General features: G+C 37.5%; 1 protein-coding gene and 1 pseudogene across 1 annotated transcript in view; both read right to left on the reverse strand.

Annotated features, from left to right (window-relative positions):
* Positions 1-26,125, reverse strand: part of DIP-alpha (Dpr-interacting protein alpha) — a 361,511-nt gene that overhangs the window by 324,127 nt on the left and 11,259 nt on the right. The window lies entirely within an intron of this gene.
* Positions 12,327-14,291, reverse strand: LOC135704377 (uncharacterized; annotated as a pseudogene).

The raw sequence follows: 26,125 nt of genomic DNA on the forward strand, positions 1-26,125 counted from the left end.
AAAGTATATAGTTCCGTTAGAGTACGGTAGTATGAAAATTGTATATAGAGAGTAGAAAGCGAGCAAAGGTCAATTTTGAGTAATGCACTAATCGGGTTGATGAATCAATTGTTTTATACAATCTTCTTATATGTATGAGTGAAATAAGGCTATTCGTTACGGGTAATGAGATATAAGTATTTACTTTGTAGTTTTTTTTAAATAGACAGTTTAGAGCAACTTATGTTTAGTCTTTGGAATAAAAAAATAGTGTCTTCAGCAAAAACAAAATTAAATGTTCTAAAACATTATCCATCTTTTTTCCGTCGTTCTCCAATAACTGAAAAGTTAATATTTGGAACTCAAACCCCTTACGAAGATTGGCTGAAACAATTAATCATTTTGTTCGACCATTTTCCACAGATATGGCGCTGTTCCGCTGGTAGGAAGTGATAAAAATCCCCATATAGAAATTGAGAGAAGTGCGAATAATTCGCCTCCGGTGCATATTCAGGTCAAAAACAGTGAACGACAACCAAAAGAAATTAGTCAGGGGCTTTGTCGTTCAGTTTTTTCCCGGAAATTAATGCTCAACAAGCTACAATTAAATAAAAATGATTTTTCCCCATACAATTTTACCTGCTTTACTACCAGTCCCCAGAGAGCCAAAAAAATTCAAATTTGAGAGAGAAATTCTCTCTCACGAGCTCAATCTCTCAACATGCCATGTATTTTGTTGACACTCGATTTGTGCTTTCCCTTTCACAGATTACAAAATAGAGTACCTGACACTACAAAACATGTCTGGTACATCTATATATGCATTCGCTTTAACATTTGAAGTCCCTCTTTTTTTTTACATATTCTGCGTAAAAGATACTTTATGCGCCGTCCCATACATAAAATTCGGTGGGAAATTATGTGAGGGGTGAGCTATTTTGTGTGCAGAATGTGTAAAAAAGGAGGGACTTCGAACAATAATCTAAATGCATATATAGAGGTACCAGACATGGTTTGCACTGCAGTGTCCTCTGTAAACAATTATAGGAAAACATATTGTGCCTAGTTTCCGATAGATGTCACCGCAAACAACAGCTGTGACATCTGATGGAACATGAATGCAGAAGCTTGACAAAATGATCAATTGGAAACAATTTTTTCAAAGACACTAAAATCCACTTCTGAAGCATTGTGCAATAATGGGTACATAAATAAAATTCGATTTTTAATGATTGTATTTGAAAAGTTTAAAACTTACGACAGCTTCCTCTTTCTGATCCTGCGTTAATACTGGAGGATCAAACTTGTTTAGCCGTGGATCTACGAAAAGAGCGGCCATGAAGGCGGGGTTGTCAAACCACATACCCTGTCGGATCTGCAGTGCTTCGAGCAGTTTATTTCCCAATGAGTCATTCATTTCGGCTAAATAGTTCTAGGCAGCACTCCTTCCAATAAAGATACATCGTTCCACAAGTAAGAGACTCTTCTTGAATTCTTTTAGTTAATAAATAAACTGGAAATGTCGCTTTCACGAACCGTTCAATAGTCATCCAAAATTTATCGTTGAATTCGCGTTGAAGAAGATTACACTGCACAATGGTCCCAAAGCCGTATTTAGGAAGACACAAAGTTCGCGCCCAAAGCGATAGAGATGAAAATTTAGTGTCTCCAGCAAAGTTTCTTCGAATTGATTGTTCTACAACTTTTTAGAACACTGAATTGGTCTATCTCAAATAATAAAAAAGTTTGTTTTGTCAATTCGCCTATTTTATGGACCACCCTAATTTCACTAACATAAAAATATTGGCCAAATAAATATGAAGACACATTCTCTAAGACACCATTTACCTAAAAGGCGCAAATATTGTTGTTTTCCGAAATACGGCTTTGGGACCATTGGCCGAAAAATAAAACACCAAAGTGTTAACCGTCATTGTAAAATTAGTAAATTTTATTGTTAAAATAAAACAATAATCATGATTTCCGAACTTTTTTCATCACGAATAAAATTGCAGTTAATTTAATTCATTGTACTTCGAGAAAAAAAAAAAAAACAATTTGAAAACGGGTAGTTCAGCAAGACGTGTTTTACGAAAATTGATCAAACGTCATAAAAACTCAGTCAATCAAGCTTAAAACAGTACCGATAAATTTTCAATATTTTACCAAACAGCAGTCAACATTTCTAAAATTTTGATAAACAGACTGAAAAATTATAGCTTTGAACTTTTCATGAAATTGAAAAAAAATCACGGTGTTTATTTTTTCCGTTCCAATGTCGTATACACAGCAGTTTTTTTTATGAAAAAAATTAATTCACTTACGTAACAGATGCGAATACTTCATCTCCATCCTCGTTCTTGTTCCCCAATTCAACGATACTGTTCTCAATGATATTCTGTTCGGATTCTGGGAGTCCTTGCATTTCGTTTTCGTTTAACACTATCATTTGCGCGTTTCTCATTAGCACTGACGTTTTAAGAAAGTTTTTTTTCCATTATCTGGAGTTACAGAGTTCACTTGTTTGAGGTCGATATCAAACTTTTCCAAACCTTCTTAATGTCATTGAAAATGTTTTCAGCTGTATTTCGATCCGGTCGCTCAACCATTGCCAGGGTACGAATAACAATTTTACCCTTAATAACAACTTGGCAGTTTATTCCCAATATGGATCTACCTTTTCGTGAAGCTATATCAGCCTTAATACACACGAACTTGCCTTTCAATTGATCCCGTATAAAAGTTATCATACGAGCTTCAACAACTTCAACACATCGCATTATGTTCCTTCGGCTGACACTGTTTAGTTTCAAAGCACTTTCAAGTGGCCACAAAACATCACTCGCGCACTTCTTTGCAAAAAAGTTCATTGGGATGTTGCATTCAGTAATCCATCGCACTAATGATGTGATGTACGTGTTTTTATCGATGGTTACACTGATTCGATTATGCTTGGCCAGAGCATCTCCTCCGATCACTTGCTCTTCAGGTGCAGTAATTCCACTTTCTTCTGCTTCTTTTTTATGCTTAACCATTAAATGTCGCGACAAATTAAACGTCGAATCACATTTAAATGGCTTACCAGCCTCGCCACACAACAAACACCAAGATAAGAAAATCTCCTTTTCTTCTGTATTTAGCACTTTTTTCTTATTGAAGAATTGCTGCACAACGTCTTCCCTTTTTCTTTTTTCAGCCATTTTTTTATTTTCAATCGTTCAAACAAAATTAACAACCGACACGCACGAAGCGAAGCACTCATCTGTAGTAGGTCCTACAAGCTTAATATGCTAGTAGTAAGAGAATGCTTCAACAGCGCTCAAATCTATGCTCTGAAGAGTGGGCTCTGCAGTGAGGTCTCTCGAGAGGTAAACCCTCGAGAACTTTTAGGTGAGTGAACTCGGGAGCACATTTAAATTCATTTCTCTAGAGAGAGTGATTTTAGTTTTCACCACAAAAATTCTCAATAAGCACTCTCTCACACTGGGTTTGTTGTGTTCTCACCGTAAACGTGGTGATTTGCTCGTATGAGTAGCAATGCATACATCCTCAGAGGTGGAAAAATATACGTACGCTAGAGTCGTATTTGGGTGAAATGACATCACTGCCTACAGCTCGCATTTGGAAAATCGGAAGCCTAATCAAATAATTGTCCTTTATTTTGTAGCCATTGAATTATGATTGACCAATTTTTGACCGTTCCACCCTTTATTATGAAAAAAAAAATGAAAGTATAACTCTATAATGTGAAGAATATTGGTATTAAATGATCTATGATTATGATTATGATTATGATTATGATTTATGATTTTCTGCTCAGCATGCAGAATCGGTCGCCACAAGGCCAACGAGCTCCTTATTTCACAAAATAATTACGACCAAGTTCCTGTTCAACTTGCTGTTACTACACACTTAGAAAAAATACCGACTTCGGTAATTCATTTACCGAATGGTCGGTAATGTTTTCGGTAATCGATAATAGGAAAATCTGTAAACTGAATCAGAAAAAATAGCTGTCAAATTTATCATCCGTTTATTTATTTGTCTGCATCAACAGGCTGTGTATAGTCCCAATGATGATTTAAGTAACTTATATAGGTAAATCAAAAAATAAAAACTAAGAATAAAATACATAAATAAAACACACAATCATTCACGGTTAACTGTGCCAGAAAAGAACGATGAGAAGTATCTTCGTAGCAGCTGTCGAGGCATATGGAAATCGAAGATGCCCGAGACTCGATTGAACACTCGTTGCAGCTCACCTATGGCACCGTTCATGCCATAGTTTGTGCGCTGAAGTGGCAATCTCAGCATAACGTTGTTACGTAGCGCACGGGGTTGGACGTTAATGTTGACTTGCCCCGATCAGTAACGTTTACTTATGTTCATTGTTTGATTTGAACTGTAATTTTGGGGACGTTATACAAATAGAAAATTACCGAAAGATCTGTATATTTTAATAAGGTAACTGAATCAACTGTAATTTTCTTTAATATTGTTTCAAGATGGTGTTCACTGCTATCCATGCAAACAACTGGCTCAGTGATCATTTCATCTTTTTATTTTTCACAAACACGAATATGTTCAAACCCCATCAAAAACGAAGGGGACGACTCTATCTACGATGCAGGAAATATTGTGTTTTGCTGTGGCTAGCTTCGCGTATGCTGAGTAGATAGAAAGAAGATTTATCACGATTTTGGAGATTTCCTGCATAAAGATGATCCGCGATGCAAGTAGATGCGAGAAATGAAAGAAGTTTTTTAGAGGATTGATTCGCTAGTGTGAGATGTTTTGAGCATCTAGAATTGCGATTTAGATGTGTCGCCCCTCTCGATCAAAAATCAATTCGGATTGGACCGAAGTCTGTCATGAAGCTGATTTACAGACCTGCTGGTAAAAAAAAAATATGTATGTTTTCACGTAGCATTGACGTGATAATTATTTTGAGTGTAGATAGAGCTTCATAGCGTAGCAGCTTTTGTAAACAATGACTTCTCTCGTTTATTTATAGGCATTCAAGGCACGCCTACACAAACCAACATGTCCATCTAGTAGAGGAAGTCTTCCCCCACTCGATGGTGATGTCGATTTGACTTTTGACGCCCTAATTCAAACTCTATCTAGATTTGTTTTTCTTCATCCGTCCCTGGATGTACATTATCGCCTGTGTTGTTGTCAATATTATTATTCGGCTTCTCGCGCAAATCGCGGAAAGGGCTTATCATTGTTGAACCATTCTCTTCATTGATTCTCTTTCGCAAATAACCCGGTTGCAAAAGAATTAATCATTTTGTCAAGCGTCTGCATTCATGTTCCATCAGATGTCACTGCTGTTGTTTGCGGTGACATCTATCGGAAACTAGGCACAATCTGTTTTCCTATAATTGTTCACAGAGAACACTGCAGTGCAAATTATGTCTGGTACCTCTATATGTGCATTTAGATTATTATTCGAAGTCCCTCCTTTTTTATACATTCTGCACACAAAATAGCTCACCCCTCACATAATTTCCCGCCGAATTTTATGTATGGGGCGGGGCATAAAGTATCTTTTGCGCAGAATATGTAAAAAAGGAGGGACTTCAAATGTTAAAGCAAATGCATATATAGTGGTACCAGACATGTTTTGTAGTGTCAGGTACTCTTTTTTGTAATCTGTGAAAGGGAAATCACAAATCGAGTGTCAACAAAATACATGGCATGTTGAGAGATTGAGTTCGTGAGAGAGAATTTCTCTCTCAAATTTGAATTTTTTTTTTGGCTCTCTGGGGACTGGTAGTAAAGCAGAGAAAATTGTATGGGGAAAAATCATTTTTATTTAATTGTAGCTTGTCTAACAATAATTTCCGAGAGAAAACTGAACGACAAAGTCCCTGATTCATTTCTTTAGGTTGTCGTTCACTTTTTTTGACCTGAATATGCACCGAAAGCGAATTATTCCCACTTCTCTCAATTTTTATATGGGGATTTTTATCACTTCCTACCAGCGGAACAGCGCCATCTCTGTGGAAAATGGTCGTACAAAATGATTAATTTCCTATTGAGTGTGTTGTTTTAGGGGCAAGCAAACATCATATTCTGTCGAACTGTGCTGCGAGCTAAGCGAGAAATTCGTTTATGTTCCCGAGGTAAACTAAAGAGAAAGTCGATGAAGAAAATCGATCAACAAGGCTCTTTTCAAATGTTACGCGAGTCTTCATCTTGGTGGGGAAGATTTTGAGGATCAAATGCAAAATGATTATTTTCATTTCACACAAATATGGTGCTGAAGCGATATGGTTTTATGACAGGCAGGAGCTCACGGTCTCCCAGTGTTGGTGAATTCTTTGCCGTTAATGTTCGCGAAAAGTTCACTATTTTGCGAGGGGCACGCAATACATAGAAGCGGTGCGTTGAAGTTAAAATGCAATCAAAAGTACTTAAAGTAATTAATGCGTTTTGAAGTAGTACTGACGGTAATTAAATTTTACAATCCGTACTTAATGTAATTAAAAGTATTGAAAATGTAATTAACGTACTTTAATTTCGATATTTCGACTATAATTAATGGACTTAAAAGTAGTTAATGTTCTACTTTGTGTAATTTATGTAATTAAAGCAGTAGTTACTGGAATTAATTTAATTACAACTGTTTCCTGCGTTCGAGTTAAAGGTTATTGCGTGCCCCTAGCTATTTTGCCAGACAGAAATTCAAAACAAAACAAAAATTATGGGCGGATTTGGACAGTTTTTGACCTGTTTCATACGACCGGAAGGTGTAAGCTGGTCACAAATGCCGTGCCAAACTCAGGACTGGTAGCAGGTCACTTTTTAGTGACTTGGTCACTATTTTGTAGCCAGTCACTAAAAAGTCACTTTTTTCACCAAAAAGTCACCAAAGTCACTATTTCTCTTTCAATAGTCACTAAAGTCACTTTTTAAAGTGAAATTTAAAAACATCAACAAAATGTTTAAATTGAGTACTTGGCACTACAAAAGTCTACAGTAGTTTTAACAAAATATACATATATTGTAAAACATATCAAATTTTAGCCAGGGTGACCAGTGAACCGTAAAATTTTAGAACACCAGGAAAACTATTGTGAAATGCCTTCAATTTCGATTAAAAATCGGAGAAAATATACCTCCTTTCCCAGAAAATAAATTGTAAACCTTAGAAACTTTCAACGGGTATTTGTCTGTGATAGATTTTCAAAAGTCTTTCAAGAATGATTAAGAACTGAAAAAAATCCAAAGTAAATTTTAAAGGGATTTTAAAAGATTCTAGGGATGACACCAAAATATATCAGAGAAGAATACCAAAAAACAGACTACGTCTGTAAAATTAAGTACTCTAAGGACCGATTTCTTCATCTCCGCTTAAATCTTAAGCCAGGTTTTCCTATACAGTTAAACTTGGCTGAACACATACGAGCGTCGCTTTGGATTATTGTTTAAATTAATAGAGACGCAAAATTCAGCTCCGAAACAATTTTGGAAATAATTCCAACATAATTGAGAGTGCATTTAACGAGAGTTCTGAGAAGAATTCTATGACGATTGAATGAGAATTTGAGTTCAAATTTTAATAATAATTGAGGGGGTTGGAAGGAAAGGGATGTAAGCGACTTTGATCGATTCTCTTCATCGACTTTTACTTTTGATAATCACAGCTTTATAAACATATTTTGCGCTATTTATGCCACATAGTTTCATAAAGGAGGTTCTCATCTAGCATCCAGAATGGCACACGAATCTAGGAATTATTAACGAAAGAGAAAGTCGACGAAGAGAATCGATCAAAGTCACTTACACCCCTTTTCTTCTAACCCTCTCAATTCAAAATTAGTTCTGAAATTCCAAGAGAATTCTAAAGAGTTCGAAATAAATTCCTAGAATTCCAATGGAATCAAATGTTGAAGGTTCAATCTCAAAGGAATTCTGAGAAGGGCTTCAAAGTTATTCTGTGATGGATTTTGGTTTTGAGAATTCTGAGGAAATACTATGGGAATTCTAAGGATAATACGAATTGAATTTCCAATTGAATGCACGGGAGAAGGACAAGATAATTCTAAGCAGAAATTTATGAAATTTCTGAGGTTAATTGCATGAATATTCTAAAGAGAATTCGAATAAATTTAATATGAATTTATGCAAGGAGCTTTAAGGGAATTCCTAGAAGAATCAATAGAAAATCTAAAATGGTCTACTTTGACTAATCATGTGTTATTGCTTCATGCGTAATTTAACGATTTACATAGTCGGAGATGCTTAACGTCAAATATCAGACTTAAAGTTGAGATTTTATACGATAGAGCTCGAGTGAAGATTAAATTATAGAGTTGATAGCTCCGTTATAGTACGGCAGTGTGAAAATTGTATATACAAAGTATTTAGAAAGCGAGCAAAGGAAAATTTTGAGGAAGGCACGAATCGGGTAGTTGTTTACGTCAGATGGCGACTTGAGTGTGAAACAATCGAGAGAACTGTTTCCGCACATCGCAGGTACATGAGCTAATCGGCGATCATCCCTTTTGCCAGTGGTGGCAGGGGGAAACACCCCTCACCATCCCTCATTAACGGGTGAGCTTGGTAAAGGAGATGCTCTACCCGATTCGTAATTTCCTCAAAATAGTCGTTTGTTCGCTTTCTACTCTCTATATACAAATTTCACACAGCTGTACTGTAACGGTACTATCAACTCTTTACTTTCATCTCCTCATCTATCGTATAAAATGTCCACTTTTATTCTGATAATTGCTGATAAGCATTTCCAACTACGAAAATAATATTTTTCCAAGAATTTTGTTGATTTTCTGCAACCTTCATGTTTAACAGAAAGAGAATTATTCTAATACAGTTCTTGAGATCATTCTGAAAAAGTTCTTAGCGAATTATCAAAATTATCTACCTAGATATATCAAAATACAAGATCATAAAAAATGGTAGTTACTATTTGCTAGTCATCATGTATAACGTAAGCAAAAGTAAACTATTCAAATCACTTCAAATGCTCTTCACAGCAGATTCCGTTGTGATTCTAAATAAGAGGAATCTATGAAATTTTATTTTAAGTTCCATGACATAACACGTTTATTTCAAAACTTATCAAACCGTAATTGAATTTCCTAGTTACCATATAGATGGTTACTTATTTAGTATTTACAAGTCACCATTTGGTCACTATTTCCGTAATTTTAGCCACTAAAGTCACTACTATTATATCGCATCAACACTACCAGCCCTGCAAACTGATTTCCTACGCAATTAATCAACCTTTGATGTGAATTTCGCTAATAAACACGAGGAGCATTTCTTATTCGCATTCAAAAGCTGGTACCGACATGTAGGCAGCGCTTTCGTCCTTGTGATGATACTTCTGCTTTCATCTGTCAAATTCTTTGATTAAATGTAAATATTAAAATTTAATTTAAAAAATTCCAGTAAAATACTCTAAATCCGTCAATTTTATCACTTTAAGAAGGGAAAAAACGAAGAACTGGGCCTAGTTCCGATGCTTGAACAGTCAGCGTTAAAATGAATCCAGGGCAAAGTCCAGGGCAAAAGTGCATCGTTCCAACCTGTGAAAATCGACAGCGAGCTTCAGGTTGTTGTGTTGATTTTTTTGCTGTCCCATCGACCGGGCATAAAGTTTTCAAACGATGGACAAAATTTGTCAAATTATCCGGAAAGCGATTAGAAAAAATTTGTGCTCAGCATTTTTCCGAAAGTGATTTTGTTGAAAGTAAGTTTTAACCTTCTTTATTGTCATAGTGCACAATAATAATTCAATTCTGTGATTAGATACCCGTATAAAATTAAAAAAGGATGCAATCCCCACAATAAAGATCCCAAAGAAGAGCCCCAAGTTGCATACTGGACAAGTATGTAGTGTCGTCGGATGCAAGACAAAAAAACGGAAAGGTTATCTGCATAACTTTCCCTCCGAAAAGAAATTGCTGCGGAAGTGGAAAATAGCCTTTGAAGTTGAAGAAAAATCCAGTACAGGTGAATTTTTGGTGTGTAAGAAACATTTTCGTAAGGCGGATTTTGTCAAAAGTAAGTTAATATTGTTTTCTTTACTCTTTTTTGCATTGTCCTGTCATACTTCTTTTAGTCACTTCCAGATACCTCAAGGCCAGCGCTGTTCCGTCTAAAAAAATTCAACGGTTAATTCGTGTACCACGACGAGTTCTGCTGAAGATTAAAATTCCGGATCATCTTGCGGATCACAACTATAGTTTCTATGCTGATAAACCAAGGAGTAACCGGATATGCTTTGTTAATGGATGCCGTTCTCGTACAGAAGGAAACATAAAGTTACACAGCTTTCCAGCACATAGTGACACCAGATTTAAAGAATGGATCCGTATTTTGAAGAGCTCTAAACTACCTACGGCTAATTCAAAAGTGTGTAGCCTCCATTTCAAGAAAACTGATTATATTCCAGGTATGTTTTTTGGTCTTCTAGGTTTTTAACTTCCAACTAAAGGAATTCCTCAGGTGGGTGGTGCTGTCCACCCACTGCAATTTCTTGGCTTTCCTCTGTTCAATTGAGCTGATTTTTGGTATGTTGTTGTGGTAAACCATAAACATGTCACCTACACAAAATCAGCTCAATTACTATGAGGACAGCCAAAAAATGGTGGTGGGTGGATGGCACAACTCACCGCGCTATTTGGAGGATTCTTGTTTCACTATTAATTTATTCAACATTGTCTTTGAAATATACTGCTTGATACAGTAGTTTTGTGGAAGGGGTAATACATTAACTATGTCCCACTCTAAAGGAAGAGGAGGGAGTTGTAAGATTATTTGTCGAGCAATGCATTGAGGAAAAGTTTGATACCTTTTGGTACTTTTTTTTTACCACTGCCACTAAATTGTTCACCTTTATAATAGTGGAACTGTAGACAATCATTTCATTTGAATTCTTTGTTGTTTGGTCAATAGTGCTAACTGTTGTTTTATTGTTTTAGGAGGATCACGTTTGAAACGGAACGCAAATCCTTCGCTCAAAATTCTCGATGCTCAGATAAATCCTACTGAAGAAATCAACGGAGACTCATCGGGTTCTGATGAAAATTGCTTCAAACATACTGGCATGTCAACCATTGACAATCCTGAACAAAATGTGTCTGAAGAACTTCACCATACCACGAACCAGCCATTTGTCGAAGCAAAGGACGTCGAACGTTCAATACCCGATAAAGGAACTTCACCGGATGATCATACCGTGTACCAACGATCCGTTCAGCATAGGGAAAATGACGTCGAACGTGCAGTGCCTAATCTTAAAATGTCACCAGATGTCGAGCGTAATCATTCATCGATCGTACCAATCACAAGTAATACCATGGACACCTTGTATCATCATAATTCTACGATAATTTCAAACATCGGTGAAACAAGTAGCAGAGTTAAGTCTGGACGCTTCATATTATCAGATTTGTTAGTATCAGACAAAGAGGTTAACATTTGGACTGGGATTCCAACTTTAATCGTATTAGAGGAAATTTGCCAGGCATGCAAAAATTTGGAGTTGGTGTTGTATGCAAAGAACTTCAAAATGCACACAACCGATCGTGTGATCCTTACGCTTACTAAACTGAAGCAGAATCTCAATTTCGAAACACTAGGTACGTTGTTTGGAATATCTGGAGTGACAGTTTCCAGTTACTTTGGTTATACCATTCAAATACTGCGTCGAGTCTTATCGCCGTTCCTGTATTGGCCAACCAAAGAGGAGATTTCCAAAAATATCCCTTTATGCTTCCGTGAGCAGTTTCCAAATGTAACGATTGTACTCGACTGTACCGAAATTCCAGTAGCCACACCAAAATGCCTCAACTGCCGAATTTCATGTTACTCAAACTACAAAGGGCGACGTACAGTCAAATTTTTAATCGGAGTTACTCCCGCAGGTTTGATATCATTCATAAGTAATGGATACACTGGAAAATCTTCGGATAAGTTTATATTTAACCGAGAAGAACTCATCAATCGTAGACACCGGGACGAAATTATGGTAGATAAAGGAGTCTCAATTCAAAATGAGTGTCTCTCCCACCATATTAAACTTCATATTCCTCCTTTTATGAGAAATGAACGATTGACAGCTTCTGAAGCTAGCAGGAATGAAGCCATAGCCAGAGCCAGGATACACGTCGAGAGGGTCATACAAAGGGTGAAAATCTTTAAAATTTTATGCGATTGCATCAGTCCGTCTACTCTTGGTCATATTGATGACATTACAACTACGATTTGCGCAATTGTTAACCTTACTCCACCCATTCTAGCTGATGATAAGTTTTAATTTGTTGTTTTTTTTCTGATTGATTCATTGTAGTTTTTGCTTTTGTCTACATTCCTGAAAAAATGAATAAAATTAGCAAATAAAGAAAATGCAACTAATATTTTTGTTTTAATTTAATTTCTTCCTCCATTACTAAAAAAAACTCTTCAAACGATTATCCAATTCAACAAAGAAAATCAGCACATACAATATTTTATCCCTCTGATTGTATTTCTCTCTAGTACTTTAATCTACATAACAAACAGTTCTGAGTATTATGTGATTAGATTTGGTAACATTTTATCAAAATACAATGGTTTCAATCTACTGACGATTTCTTCAACGAAATCTGCATTGTAAGATACTTCAATTGTGGCAAAATCATTATCTTTTGAAGAATAAATAATAAAATCGCAAACCATGCAGTTCAATATCCTCATGTTTATCTGGACCTGGCAATAGTATGAATGATTATGATTCAGTTCTAATTTGTTGGTATTGTCATTGAATTTCGTAAATCTCTTTACATTCTGAGATTCAAGAACTTCTGCAAGACTTGCTTCACTGCCAACAGGACATTTTATCTCCAAGAGTATTCCTGAAAGTGGATCAATCCCATCTGGTGACCCAGCAATCCAACTTTCAGCTGGATGGATGATTAGCCCACATTTTTTAATTAATGGATTCCGTTTTTCTCTGTAGCATTCAAAAGCTAGCCGTTCAGCATTTTTCCCATACTTAACCGCTCGAACTTGCAGTGGTTTTGAATGCCAGTGGCCGTGAATTTTCTTATCCCAATCTGGCTTCTTGTTGTTCAGATATGTGAACAGTTTGTAGCAGGAGCTAGCAGTTATCCTCGTAGATCTATGCATAATCCAATCATTTGTTTCTTGTTCTTTAGTTAAAAGAGCTATGTATACAGACTGATGTTTATCCACTGATATGTGGTTTTCGTAGTACTGTTGGTGCTGCTCATGCTTAAAATGACATGGTGTTGTATCAAGATGGTTCGTCTCAGAAGACAAACAGTATAAAATGTCTTCCTTCGAGCAAAACACATCTGAAATGTCTGCGGTAATTGCTGATTGCAATGCTCTGTTAGGGTATGACTTCGGTTCATTCAGGTGCCGTCCGTGGATGTGCTTGTATGCAGCTGAATTTTTGGAAACTATAAGATATTAATTATGTTAAATGCAATTCTATAAAATGAACTTAAAATAGCAACAAACTCACCAGCAAGGATACGATCGAATGATTGTGCGATAATACTGTCTTCCTCGGCTTTGTTTTCGTTCAGAAACTGTTTAGGAGTTGGAACACAGCACATATCTCGTACTCGTTTTGCTCCCCAAGAGACGGATTTTTGAGCCTTCGACATACCCCACGCTTGCGTCACATCAGTGCAAGATAAATACTCAAGCCGCTTGTATCTAAATAAGACGTTAAATTAATGTACGGATTTTATTTAGGGCATATCATAATCTCATAATTACTTTTCAATATATAGAAGGCAAGCTATAATGTGCTTGCATTTGGCCGTACCAGCTTTACATGAACATCGTAGCACCCATTCCGATATCGAGGCACACAAGATCAGTTCAAGTTTGTGTGGAACCAGGCCCGGATGGGAGCTTTGGGTTACGTATCCGGTGATATGAACACTACTCGCATCATATTTCCGGTACCCCAGGCAAATTACGTGGTTGGCGTTAAAAACGGCGAAGCCTTCTCTGATTGGCCGCACCGATTCTCCCACGTAATCTTGGACTCATAATCAACTATGGTAATATCCACATCATGATCTTCAGCAACTGGAACACATAACACATTCACGTTAAAGATGTTTTACAATCGTTTTAGATTTTATACGCTTGCGTATTGCTACGTTCAGTACGCATAGGTTTGAGGTTAAAATGAAATGCATATTTGAAAACTGGATCTTAATTTTTGATCAGATCTTTCTCTAAAATGAATATAAAATGCATTTGATAGAGCAATTGATATGTTTTTTACCATTTCCGCCTAGTTCCATTGTAGAAAACCGCGACATTCAAAATGAATAACTAGCACTTTAAAATAGTTCCGTATCACCTGCATTCAATAAAAACAAAACATCATCACGTTTTTAGTTACTGAACCGGAACGTAGGTGTCACCACAATTCATTTTGTTTTGCTTTTGATCTCCTATAGCAAAACTTGCCTTTACAAAATGGGCACTTCTTCCTTGAGTGTCACTTTTGTATGAAGCGCCTGCACGGTAACCGCAAAATACCCAATAATGACTACAAGGGAAACTGGGACCACCCATTAAATGAGTAAAATTTTACCCATTTATGAGTAATATTAATTTTTGAGTAACATATACTCATAAATGGGTAATATTTTTACTCATTTAATGGGTAGTCCCAGTCTCCCTCGAAAATGCGTACTTTGTAGTCAATATCGAGTCTTTTATATTCATTATTGGATATTTTGCGGTTACCGTGTAGGTGCTGAAGAACGTGTCTTGTTGCTTTTTGCACACAGAACGATGGAAAATTATTGCCTCTTGCTGAATTGATGATAAATCGAGGTTTAAGGCTCTGGGGTCTATAATATTCAAACGCATCATTTTATCAATGAATTTGAATATTTTGCTTTTGAGGATCGCTTCTGATTTTGATAATTTTGGGTTGGATAATCAAGCACTGGTGAACATCAACAAATGCGTATTCGTTTATGTAAATATAATAAACCATGAAGAAAGAGCTATCGCACAGCAAGTTTTGGTGTAACGAATCTCGCTCACCGTCGACTACGGAACTACGGAACAGTCTCTATTTCACTCACGCAGTACGACCGACGGAACTTCCCAGTTCGGTCACAAACTGTGTATCGTTTCGGAAATGCACGATGAAATCGATCGAACGATCAAAGAAGAAAACGGGCTAGCTACAGAACGCTTTTACTATGTATTTGCAACTGGCAAATAGGGGAAATGGTTCTAATGTTGGCCTATGGATCTAAGATTGGGTCTATCGCTAAAAATCTGCAATTTATCAGATGATCTTGATCTAGATGGGACGGTACTAATGGATAATTTAGACGCTATTGAAAATTTAGTCGATTGATGAATTTATGTATGGGCCCAAATTAGGGGCATTTAGGCCGACATTACATCCATTTTCCCTAGATGTACAATTTTCTATTTGCTTCTGCACGTATAGAACAGAGGCTGATTCTACAGTGATCGTGTTCAATTATGATGACAGTTTGTTTAGTTGGTTTGGGTGAATTCAAAACTTAATACTAGATACTATATACAAATTTTAAAGGAAAACTATTTACACACTGATTCATGATCAGCGTACTGATCAGTGTTCAATGATCCATTTAAAGTCTATCGAAAGTCTTGTGATTAAAAACCAGGAAGAAAGAGCAGTCGCATGGCATGTTTTGAGTGATTAAAACATCTGACGGCATTCAGAACCGATTCGTAGCCATATCTCGGTTGATTATAAGCCGATTTTAGTTTTTTTTGTTTACTTACTAAACATATCGATTATTAACCGGCATCCTATAAAAAACTACATCACAAATTTAGCCAGTTAGACAAACCCTTCAGAAATCCGGAATATCTTGGTTATTTTCGTGGTTACACCAAACTATATTAGTTTTCCAGTTGATTTCTTTTGAAAGAAATAAAATCGCACCATATTTGACGATGGTACAACACTCCAAAGTTGACCAAAAATTTGCTATATTAGTTATTTTGAGAATCTCCTGTACATACATATGTTACCGTTTGGGTACTTTGCCCTATGAAAAAAAGCTCGAGCAGAGCGATAGCAGTGCTATAAAGAGCTAGTATACTGCTGTTCGGTGCGCTCATGACTGAGAACCATTATAGTTTATAATCAGTAATGATTGATCTAATGGTTGCTTAGAATTAATGATATTATTATTCATATTGCTGCTAAAACTAAACAGTGAATGAATAGTAGAGCACTAATGGCTCATTCATATACATAAAACAGATAGTAATTAGGGAACTGAATTACATGAACTTCAGTATGAACGGTCGAATTAAATACAGAAACACACCAACTGATATACACCTACACTTAGCATACAGAAAACAACACCCACCACCCGGATCATGGAGGAGAAGGAAAATTTGGAATGGGACTAATGGATCAAGAAGGAAAGGGACATTTTGGGAAAAGGGAAATATATGGTCTGCTACCGGTCCGAAGAATAGCACTAGTTCTTTTCCACGCCAACCTTTGAGAGAACAAGTTCACCAAGTTGAAGAACAAAGTTTAATAAATAGTGAACAGTCGAATACGGGTGGAAAACCACAGCTGCCTTATCCTTTGAAACCGTAGAATCAGGACCCATTGACTTTTCCCTCAAAGCCGGGTGTAAAGCCTGAATCAGGCCATGGTCTGGGAAATCAGCCCGAGAACGCACTGGGACAGGTAGTGCTCGATCGACCGTCTATACGTGCCAACGAGCCGACGTTCAACCTTGGTAGAAAACCTGGTACCGCGAGGAGTTCGCAGCGACAGAACCTCGTGCCATCCTACACTGATACCACTGTCCGTGGCAACTGTGCCATTCATCGCACTCACGCCGACGACGACGCCGACGCCGCCGACGTGCAGCAATATCAGCGATCATCCGATCGCACTCGTAGCCGCCCCGTCCGATTCCCCGCAGCAGAGATCCACGTGCCGGCCGGCCCTTATACACACACACACCCCCCAGAATTTGTAAGTAGGTTTTAATTAATAAAAGTTAATTAGTGAAAGATTAGGTGACCGTGTTTGCATTTGCTGATCTGTGTCCCCTATTTGTCCGGAGTCGACCTTGAGAGCTCCGTCTCTCAAGCTCGAGCTAGTCGCCGCAAAAGAGGCTGGTGTATAGCCCACCCCGTCTGGTCCCCGTGGCTTTAGACCAGGGACCTGAGGCATTGTAGTCTTAGAGAAAGAGAGAGAGAGAGCACACGCAGTGAGTAACACATAAACCCACCCTGAGGTTGCGTTTCTTGTATGGCAAATAAAATCTTGACGAGTGGTCCTCTTCGTAGGTGGGCCACTCGTTCTGCAGTGGTGGAATCTTGCAGATCACGAGGCGTGCGTTACAACTGGTGTATTGTTATTTTTCCTGTATAGGGTAGATGTACCAGTTATGGCTATACACTCCTATTATAGTGTGTTCCAATTATGGCCTATGGGAATTCCACAGGCCATAATTGAAACACACCATAATATGAACGTATAGCCATAACTGATACACCTACCCTAGCTAAAACCCAAAACTGCTAAAGAGGGAATGTAGCTATTAGTCACCTGTGATTTTATATAATCATAGAGCATGATCATATATGTATGACCAAGCTGGTAAGGGTTAAAACATCGTTTGTTGAGTGAGCATTTTGATTTTGAACATTTGTTTAGCTCGCAGATTTAAATTTTTTTCCCAAACCCCTGTCTGGATGAAACTCTAAAGAAATCTTGTATATTTAGCTATGGTTTAGATCTTTTCTTCTTCTCCGGATCCGGAGCTTAAACATTAGGCATCTGGGGTGTACCCATAAGAATTTTACTCGTAAGATATCCGTAGTCGTTACACCATAAGAATTTTAATTCAAATACCATCAAATTCATAACGGCGCCGGTGGTGTAGTGGTAAGCGTGATTACTTCTCACCCCAGCAGGCCTGGGTTCAATCCCAGTCGGCGCCGCCGGGATGTTCTGAGGCATAACATCTCTGATCACGCCTTCCTTCGGATGGGAAGTAAAGCCGTTGGTCCCCGGTTCATGAGTTGATGGGTCGGTAGGTAGGGTCCAGGTGTGGGAGCTGCCTTCCTGGCACGTCGGTAGCATTGGTGCTCAGCACGGAAAACAAGATCGACGGAAAAAACAAACCAAAGGAAAAAAAAAAAAAAAACCATCAAATTCATAGGAATATCGACAGCTCATCAAATAATTTAAAGAGCACATATTTTGAGCCTACTTTGGACAGCTTCTTCTTCCCATAACCAGTTCCATTTCCAAGGAATAAAAACTACGATAGTTTCCAGAACAACCATCTCAACCCGCCGATACGCTCCATTCCAAAATCTGTGCATAGTTATGAATATTAATACACTTCCATGGTTTCCCTCAGCTGGCATCGTCCTGCTGCTGCTATGTGCGCTGCAATCTTCGTTTGCTATTTTTTCCGGTATTTGACCCAGTCGGCCACAACCTTCAGGGCACTAGACAAACAGCGCAACTATTTTCGTGGAGGGGGGTAAGAGCGCTGCAGAAATAATTGGATCTGAAATTGAAGACGAATTGCACTCGTTGAAAACGCGACACCATATCGTGGGAACAGAAAGCACAACAAATGCCACTAGACAGGAACCGAAACTGGCCATCCATCGGGCAGCCCCTCGTTCAACTCGACGGAAGTCGGCGAGGGGGTAGAACATCGTTACAGAATTTCCATCCGGTTTCCCAAATGCCGGTTGGTGCTATCCAGGAAAGTGGTTTTTCTCAGGAACTGAAGAAGGAAGTAAGTAGTTTGCTTTGCTGATTTCTTTCTCCTGTATCTCCAAACAACCTTCCATATCGAAAACAGTATTGTTTTTCACTGCAAGACGGAACAGAAACCAGACCAACTGACCGATAGATGGTACATAGATCGAACAATGAACTGGGGGAGCCATGAATGCAGATTACAGACCCTTCTTTCCAATTCCGCTCTCTCTTCTTGGACACGAAAAAGAAAAGAAAATCTTCTTACCCGATTCGGAAAACTGGTTCATGGCATGATAAAAATGTAATAGTGCAAGACGATATGCTTCTCCATATTCTGGAATGCCCCGGAGGTACAAACTCGAACTCGAACTATATGGGAAGTAAATCAAGCTAGAAATATTGAGTATTGAGTTGGTACCCGGCTGCCCGAAGGTGAAATTCAAGTGCGAAAATAAACTTTTAAGGTTTACTCTTCTTGCGATGAGTTTTATGAATGGACTTTTTTTTTGAGCACCGGGAAATGAAATTCCCAAAGCACAATGAACTGCTAGAACGTTCGTTTTCCGCAGTGGTTCATTTTCATATCTAGGAATTGGATTGGAGCGAACTATGCCATAATCCAAGCATCAGATACATTAGTACTGCACTTGAGCGAAGGTTTAAGCAACGCAAATAAAAATTATCCAAAAATAATTCGAAGCATTTACCATTGAGCGGCAGATGACGCGTTAGTAGCTGTCTCATAGCGTACGAGAAAATTGAAGAGTTGCCAGTCTTCTTGATATGTTGTCGTTGATTGGAGTCAGTTTGAAGAGCAGTTGAGAGAAACCACGATGCATTCCATTTCAATTTACGAGAATTATTGCATATCATACAATCTGCATTCAGTACCTAACACTTTTCAATAGGTCCTATATACATTGATCGATTCTCTTAATGGACTTTCTCTTTGGATCGCCACGGCCGTGTTAAAATATTTCCATGGAAGAAGCCACGATCAAGCATTTAATATGACAAAAATGACAGGAAACGTTTTTCTAGTAGAGTAATTTACAAAATAGAGAGTAGAAGAAGAGAATCAATGTAGACTAGACTATTTGAAAAGTGACGCTAGAATGGTCCTACACTCAAAAAATTTCACACGTAATTATCATGTGTCTCACACTTCATTTTGCACTTATAGTGAAACACATCCATTTCACGTGTGAATCTTATGCGTGAACCATACCTCAACACTATTGGTTCGGATTGTGACACAAATGCACACTGGGCCAGAAATGCAATCTAGCGGAGCAAAATTAATAACACCGAAACAAAGCATTTTTGCGATTTGGTGTCATCATAATAAGGACCATCTATTGACATGAACAAGTAGTTCAAAACTCTCCGGCAAATATGGAGTTTTGACGTCTTTAGAAGAGTTGTTCATTTTATCAAAATAAATAACTTTGCCTAAAACGTCAAGTCTTTAAAACGCCATTTAAATGCATTAAAAAAAAGCTTTATGAAAAAAAAAAATATGTTCCACTAAATTGAAGAAATCTCAAAAACACCAAAACATACCTCTCTCAAATTTTGATATTTTGTTTATCGAGTGTTGCTATTCAAAAATTGCTGTTTTTTTGGATGTTGATGTTTCTTCACAAAAGTTATTTATTTAATGCATTTGCATAAGAGGAAAATATAACATTATATGGTTGTAAGCAAAAAAACCGAAACACAAGGGTGAAAACCATATTTTCGTCAATTTTTTAATTAACTCCATATAACTCTGGACCAGTAGGCCGTGGAAATTTTACGTCTTAAAAAGAGTTGTTTATTCTGTAAAGATAAACAACTTTGTCGAAATCATCAAGTCACTAAAACGTCAGAGAATGAAGTTAGATTGTGGCGCCTTTGCGGAAGAGTTTTGAACTTTTTGCTTATGTCAATAGGTGGTCCTTATTATGATGAGAAACTTTGCCGGAGACGGCTGGTCGCGAAAATGCTTCGTTTCGGAATTATTAATTTTGCTCCGCTAGATTGCATTCCTGGCCCAGTGTGAATTGGAGTCTATGTGCCTCACATGGTGATATCAATAGCTTTGCACATCATAGTTCAATGTTCTACAATTTCTACTTTATCGACTTCTACTTTACCAACTCCAAAATTGAATCGGCAAATATACAAACAAAGCTGTCAGACGGCAGAGCATACACATACTTTTTTTTTAAATGGGTCTAATTTGATACTTTGATCCTGGAATGTTGGGGTGTGCTGGCTGTTGCCGTTGTCTTTGTTCGATCTCACTGGGCCACGGTTGTTCTCATCTATGACGTGTAGAAATAAGAAGGGATATCGGTAACGCTCTCGAATAATTGAAAATTATGTAAATATTTAATCGAATAGCTGGAAAAATCTTTAATAAATGGACTTTTAGGCATCCCTAGAGCCCTAGCTTTTATCTAGCATCTAATACGACACACATCAAGAAACGGTTCTGTGCTCAAGTTATTAACGAAAGAGAAAGTCGACGAAGGGAATCGATCGATGATACTTAGGACCTAATGCAATGTTCAGCTTGAAGTTTGGGTACAAGATAACAACTCTGGAGAGCATTATGTGCAGTAGAGAAAATAAATAGAAGTACTAATTTATCTGCACAGGCATAGAGAAGAACTGCTAAAGGCTAAGATTTACCAACTTTTGGAGAGAAGAAGTTTAACGAGAAAAACTTAAAAGGGGAGGAGCTTTAGCTGGGTGGTCACTGATATTCTACCGGCTGCTTCGATGCATAATTTAGTGTAAAAAGCAGATGAAGTGTATGATAAAATACCAAAAATGGGTGGGGCATGATTTTCTAACTTTCGAAAAATGATTATTTTTTCATGTCCGATTGACAAGTGACAAAACCGTGAAAAGAGGAGGAACTTCAGCTGATATGCTCATAATTGTTGCTTTCGTCCATACTGTAGCTCAACGCAGATCCTCCCATTTGGTGATGTCGTTAGCATCTAGTGTTTCGTTCGATGTCCAGTGCCGTATTATTTATTGAATCTCATGACAGGTTTTCCCTGTAGTGTCTTTGCATCGCTCAGGTTAATCACATTTCATCGTCATTATAATCTTCAAAATTTTGAAGACGACAACTATGACTCGCCGTTCGAGAGGAAGCCGTGCTCTTCTCAATTCTAGTTCCTGCATTTCCTTGATGCCTGTGCCACTCTTATGGAGTCTTTTATGGACAACCGTTCGAAAGGAAGCCTTCAGCCTGCAATTTCAGGTTCCTGCAATTGCAAGCAGCAAATTGCTGCTCTAATAAAGGCTGAGAGAGGTTGATAGGACAGAACTACTCAGAGTTGGTTCAATTAACCGAATAACTCGATTTACCTCAAAATATGATTGATGGTTTAGAGATTCGAAGCTAGAAACCACCTGTTAACCAGTTCATCATCTTCCAAAGGCTTTTCCAGATAGAGTAAAATTTTCTGAACATGTCCCAACTAAAATTCATATCAAAAGGTTCTTTTCAGGTCAACCATAGTCCTACTAAAGAGTATAAACAGAGAGAACTCCGCTCAAATTCCTATTCCGACGCAAAACACAAGCTAAACAAGCAGTTAACAAATAACATTTATTATATAAGACAACGTAGTCCTACGTCACCATTGCGTACAACCCCTGCGTATGATTGAAAAACTGTGAACAGCAAAGTTTAAGGAAATTAATTGGGCTTTTTGTAAAAAAAATATTTTCAAGATTAAACACTCACGAATAACATCTCAAAAGAATGAAAATCGTTCAAATTATGCGACAAGTGAATTTTAACCTACGAGTATCTCGAAAATAACAACTTCGGGCAATTTAAGCATTTTGAGCTTTTTTGTTGTCAATTTGATGTGTTTTAATATTAACACTATTTTAAAGATATTCGATAACTGCAGGTGGTATTTTGGAAAATATTTATTTTTTTTTCAATAATTCATAATTTTTTTTTATGATTTGCCCAGCAAATGCACAGTGTCAATAGGTATTACTTTATCTAAACTACAAAATAAATATAAAAAAATAATTTGAGTAATTTTAATTTTTTTTTTGTTAATTTTGATTTTTTTTTTTGTAAAAAAAAAATATTTTTTACAGTGTATATTTTTTCTTGAAAGGTACAATACATGTCCGCAATTTTGCCGAATACAGCATCTCAATCAAACAAATCGTTCGCAAGATTTATGTTTTTCTATTGATGCGTATCATTTTTGCATAAGCCCTTTTCAAGTGTTAGTCGTGTACAAAACTAGGGAACCAAATATGTAAAATGGCATGATGGACAATAACAAACATTTGTGCAAAGTTTCAACATAATCATAGAAGGTCGATCAACAAATTAAAAAAAAATCGTCATTTGAAATGGAACTGCTGTGGTGAAAAATCCCCATCCCGTATGCTCATTATGCCCCTGCCCACCCTAGGTACTAAAATAAAACTAGGACATTGGGTCTCGACTTTACATTAGGATGTTACGCTGAAAAAAGTTTATCAAGAAAGTCATCTCCGAGAGACTTTTGAAACGCACTTTTTCCTTAATAATGTATTAATGTTACATAAATGCAGCAGAATATGTAAAACCCCCACCAAGATTACTTTTTAAATTGTTAAATCACATTATCCTAGTTATGACGATATCTTGGCCAAAGTTTTTTGTTAAGCCTTGTTTCGCACAGCGTTATGAAAAATTTTAAGGTTTTCAGTCATAAAATTTCCCAATAACTGTCCATGGGCCAAAGCGAATGTCACGCAAATTACAGTCAAAAAGATTTTAATCAGAGTACCAATAAACCTTAACAATTACTCACCAACTGTAGCAACAAACATCTGATCGGAACTACCCCCTACCCAGCAAAGAGATAAAACTCCTAGTCTCAAAAACATAAAACCCCTAAGGCAAAGAAAAAGCCACTCATTCACTGTTCAATAAAAATGTATCAATCAAAACTTTACCGATTTCAATCTCCACGCAGGCAGGATCTGCTAACCACCCCCACCGCTGTCATCATCTCCAATTGGCACCATTTACTCAAATCGAAGAAAAGACTGTCATCGTCCGTCGTTATCGGGATTACTTTTTAAGAACTTTCTTTACCATTCTCCGAAGTGATGAGACAGACACAAATCCGTGCCAAGTGGTGACAAAAAAAAAAGTTACTCCCCCTCCCAGGCAACGCGGTTGGGTCAAATTCCTACAACCGACCACATTTGCCCTACTCGAGGAAATCTGTTTGCCTTGTTCCCTCTGTCTGTCAGGGGTTTTGTCCGGAATGGGTTGCAGAGCCGGGCAACGAGCGGGGAAAAATAGCTATGAATATAAATGGCTTCTGGTTAAGTCGTTATTATGTTTTCAATTTTTCGCTCAACTTTGGATCGAATGTGTCACCCCTGTTGACTGATATTAAATTGGTTATTATTTCTTCGGATGTGGCTGTGTCTAAGGGGCACAATCTTGGAGATTTTTTTTTTTTTCGATAGTGGAACTAACATGCGCTAGTAAAAGATCAGTGAATTGTCGGCTCCGTAAAGCTAACGTGATTGAGCCTTAACGAACTAGAAGAAAAATAACATGCACTAGTAAGGAATGACGTTATTGTTTATCGAATAGCGTTGGTAATTTCATAAGCTTGGATTTTTTTTTTCAAATGGTAATATCTCTAGCGATCATAATCGTACGGGCCTAACCTCGATGATACATTTTTTCTTTTGTAATAACTTGATTTGTTTATCATTTTTCGGTGCGTTTCATGTTACTTTTCCTAGCTCATACATGCTTTTACCATGTTGAGTCACTCAACTGGAATAATAAGAAGTGAAAATCGATGAAGAGAATTGATCACCGCAGTTCTTCTTCTTCTTCTTCTTCTTCTTCTTCTTCTTCTTCTTCTTCTTCTTCTTCTTCTTCACATTTCAAGCTTATTGCTAATCGCATATTAGCTTATTGCGTGCTCTCAACTTAGTGTTCTAGATGCACTTTCACAGTTATTAATTGAGAGCTTTCGATGCCTGTACCATTTTTGCATTGGTATGATTGTGTGGCAAGTCCAATCATACTTCTATGCCGAGGGAAGTCGAGAAATTTTCCAACCCGAAAAATTCCTAGACCGAACCGGGAATCGAACCCAGCTACCTCCAGTATGGTCTTGCTTTGTAGCTGCGCCTTTACCGACTGGGCTAAGGGAGGCACCGCAGTTAGCCCTTATGATTATGAACGCCAGATCTTTATTAATTTACATGAACTCTAACATAAATATTATTCCCTTCAAAAAGTGGTGGCTCCAGGGAAGGTGCAAGGAGTACACATACCCTAATAGAAGGCAATCTATAAAAACCTACATAAATCAATTTAAATTCCCGATTCTACCGATTTTCCCGGATGTGCCTGGAATTCCCCAGAAAATCACAGAATTTCTTATGAGTTCTCAGTAGGATTCCATATTGAATATGAGGATTTCAGAGTTGATTGTAAGGAGAAGTTTATACGAAATCTTATAATTGCTTACAAGGTAATTCTGAGGATTCACATAATCACTGGTGAATCTTAAGCAAGGAAGTTTTGGTAGCAGCGCCAATGGTGGGAGCTGCCTCCCTGGCGTCCGTAGCATTGGTGCCAGAGATGCCTGATTTTTTTTTCAGAAATCTGCGAAAAATGTCTGTGAATTTCAGAAATGTATGTGATTGGGCTGCAAAAAATTTTGCAGAAATTTTGTGTGTGACGGTGGTGGGGGGTGTGACGGTGGTGGTTGGAGTAAAAGTGGTCATAGAGCCCTGAGATTTTTTACAAATTGTACAGTGCCTTGTGTAAAGTGGTGAAATCTCAGCACCATGTTAATTCAAACATCTGATAGCCATAGAACACCGTTTCTAATATCCACATTCTTCGTAAAAGTCGTCAGTTTTTGAACGTGTGCCTTGAGCTATGATTTTTTCTATACAAAATGTTCAGAATCCTGAGCATAATTGATATGGTAGTGACCTTAGACATTCGGATTCCTCTGAAATGTGGTAATTTTCTAAATGTGGTCCTGAGTTATCTGTTTTTCTAGTTTTTTGTTCATTACGCTATATTAAATTATTCCACGGAAATAACACATATTCGTAACAGGGTAACACAGAAGAGCTTTGCATCTTTTTAGTCCAAAATACATGGTATCATGAATAAGGCTGAAATGTCTTACCAAAAAATAGATTTACTTACCCGGTAACCATAAAATGGCAGGATTAACCTGGATTAACCTGAAAAGTGGTCGATTTGCTACCAAAGGGCCATAAATATCACTTCAGATACCATCAGTCGGTCAAAGAGATTCTAGTATTGTTTTGATAATAGTT

This window comes from Ochlerotatus camptorhynchus, unplaced genomic scaffold (genome assembly GCF_037179485.1).
Source record: "Ochlerotatus camptorhynchus isolate MF236.1 unplaced genomic scaffold, CSIRO-AGI_Acam_v1.1 ptg000237l, whole genome shotgun sequence".
Classification (NCBI taxonomy): Eukaryota; Metazoa; Arthropoda; class Insecta; order Diptera; family Culicidae; genus Ochlerotatus; species Ochlerotatus camptorhynchus.